This window comes from Rattus norvegicus, chromosome 11, assembly GCF_021556685.1.
Source record: "Rattus norvegicus strain SHRSP/BbbUtx chromosome 11, alternate assembly SHRSP_T2T, whole genome shotgun sequence".
Lineage (NCBI taxonomy): Eukaryota > Metazoa > Chordata > Mammalia > Rodentia > Muridae > Rattus > Rattus norvegicus.
Genome location: NC_141544.1, coordinates 53,145,188 through 53,148,274, shown reverse-complemented (window position 1 = coordinate 53,148,274; position 3,087 = coordinate 53,145,188). Strand labels below are relative to the sequence as shown.

General features: G+C 33.8%; 1 non-coding gene across 1 annotated transcript; it reads right to left on the bottom strand.

The window, feature by feature from the left end:
- Nucleotides 1-353: 353 nt before the first annotated feature.
- Nucleotides 354-460, bottom strand: LOC120095808 (U6 spliceosomal RNA). The gene has a single exon (XR_015633815.1). It is a non-coding gene; the product is annotated as a U6 spliceosomal RNA (small nuclear RNA).
- Between the last annotated feature and the right edge of the window lie 2,627 nt (nt 461-3,087).

Here is a 3,087-nt window from a genome sequence, read left to right as displayed (position 1 = left end):
CATTTTCATTAAATTCTAAAAAGTTTTTAATTTCTTTCTTTATTTCTTCCTTGACCAGGTTATCATTGAGTAGAGCATTGTTCAATTTCCACGTATAAGTGGGCATTCTTCCCTTATTGTTATTGAAGACCAGTTTTAGGCCGTGGTGGTCCGATAGTACGCATGGGATTATTTCTATCTTTCTGTACCTGTTGAGGCCCGTTTTTTGACCAATTATATGGTCAATTTTGGAGAAAGTACCATGAGGAGCTGAGAAGAAGGTATATCCTTTTGCTTTAGGATAGAATGTTCTATAAATATCCGTTAAGTCCATTTGGCTCATGACTTCTCTTAATCTGTCGACATCACTGTTTAAAAATATGGAACGCTTCACGAATTAGCGTGTCATCCTTGCGCAGGGGCCATGCTAATCTTCTCTGTATCGTTCCAACTTTAGTATATGTGCTGCCGAAGCGAGCACGCAAGTTCATATTTTTATAATGCTAATTTTATATCATTAAATTTTGTGTGTGTGATTTTAAGCATGAAACTCTAGGCTTCAGAAATAGTGAAGGCACATTACGACTAAGAAAAAAAATAATACAATGAATTTCTGAATAAATTTATCTTTATGTGTTGTTGTACCTGTTTTAATATTTAATAAATGATAGTTACTTGTTTTGCATATATATGTTAAAATAGACATTGGAATCCATATGCCTCTTTGACACTTCATCATTGGGCTGGATGTTTTCTTTTCCAGAAATAATTTCGGATTTCAGCACTGTTCTTTTAACCACACATTTTCATTTAGCTATGTGATGTGTTATCATTTCATACTTATTCTCTTAGGTAGTCAGCCCTTTTTAAAATTTCTTATATTTGCTTAATTTCTGATCATTTCTCCATTTATTTATCTATTCATTTATGTTTTATACATATAATATTTTCCTTCTGGGGTTTGGATAGAAAATGTGAATTTGATTTAGATCATTTGTGGATGATATTTCTTTGTGTGTGCAAATAAAGATGATAGAAGGTGGAGTTCTGATAGCTACTTTTGAATATCAGCCTGAATGCATTGAGACATACACAGAAACTTCATATGATGAATTTCTTTATCCATAGAATTGCTTCAGTAGAGGAATGTGTGTTCATCTGTGAACTAGTTAGTAATGAACTGAAAAGGAATTTTAATCTATCAACACGGAGTCTCTGTCAAGGGATCACATTAAAAGACCTTCTAGGTCTGTAGGATTTGATTAGAATTCAGACATGCCACACACCTTTAATTCCTCTGGCTGGAATACATACCTTTAGTATACACATTTAATCCAAAACAATGAAAATAAATTTAGTTTATAGAAGGAAACATCCATGTTTAAAAGTGACATCTAATTGCAGGGCAGACAACTTGGTAAATAAAAGAACTATGTGATAGAATGTGTCAGAGATAGAATATGCCCAACTCTCATATGAACAGACAGGAGGGAAAGCAACACAGACATATATGGGGGAAGGGGGAGGGTTTTACTGTGACAGTTTGTATAGACATAGGCTGCAGGTGAAGAGACAGAATGAGTCAGAGAATAAGAAGGACCCAGAAGATTAGAAAAGATTGCCAGAGTTAGTTTGAGTCCATGTAGAGCAACTGAGTGATAAACTGAGACAAGCCAGTTTGAATCAGTCAACTTGAAAAGTTTGAACCAGAACAGCTGAGTTGTACCAACCATCCAATGTTTAGAAAGAACTAGAAAAGGTGAGCTTACTCAGCAGTAAGCCTACAAGATGACAATCACATATGGTGAATAAAAGTTACATTTGCAAGAAATGACACTTTATATGCCAGTAAATAAGTACCTAACTGATTGAGTATCTTGATTTCTCAGGAAGCAGAAGGGAAGACACAGACTCTGCACATAGCTGTGTAGTGTGTAGTGAGGTCTCTCTCTCTCTCTCTCTCTCTCTCTTTCTCTCTCTCTCTCTCTCTCTGTCTGTCTCTCCATGTGTGTATGTGTTTATAGTGTGTTTCTTCTCAGACTGTTTCTACTTAAATTTATTGTCATAATCAGAACATCCAACTCCAGAGTTTTCATGCTTTGGAATTTTATCAGTAGAGTACCAAAAGTACAAAGTAAACTGCCCAGTGAATAGAAATGCATCATAGTTCTCTCTTGTTCAAATATTTTTGAATATTTGAGTTACATTAATGTTGCTATTTTCCAATATGTAAATGACAATTTTACAAGCTATTAACTCATTTTATTGTTGAGCTATGTATGTGCGTCCAGGAATTCTACAGTGTACAACCTATTGATTCTATCTTGCTGACTCAAGTTTAAATAAAATGTGCTGTTTTTTCTAATGTGTATGAGTTTCTTCCATTCTCCAGAAAACATGAAAACAAAACTTCAGAATTCTCCATTCTAGAAAATAATCCTAATAACCTTCAAACTTGTGCAACAAGTTTTCTTTCTTTCAAATTTGATTTGGAGCATTAGGTTAACTTTAGTGTGTCCATTACTCTTTGAACTACAACTAATGCTTTTCTGGGTTTCCAGATTGACTCTCTCATGAGGAAGATTCAAAGACTTGTTGGTATTAAAACTTGTATGAGCTTATTTAATTATATGAAATATATTCCTACTCACATATGTTCTGATTCACCCAAGAACAAGCATAACACAAGTAATGGTATGGTTCATCTTCATTTGCATAGTTAGAATAGTAATGCAGTCATTTAGTTAGAATTCATATCAGATACTAATGTATCAGAGCTGAAATAAACCTTGATTCAGAAGATGATAAGGGTGCTGAACATCAAAAAACCATAGGAAGGGCTAAATCTCTTTCAAACATACTGTTTGGTCCAGTAAGTGAGAATATTTTAGTTTCTCTAAGTTCAATCCTCTACCAGAATATCTTATTTGTGAATAGAACTATGATGTTGTCTGTAAACCTTGTCAGAAGAATTATTTCTTTTTAAGGTTAAGTATTTTAAAAAATAGAGATGGATAGTTCAGAGAAAGTATGTGTCTATTTGTATGAAAGAAGATATTTATTTATTTCTGGAAGTAAAATTCTTTACAGTGTTGTTGGGCACATGGG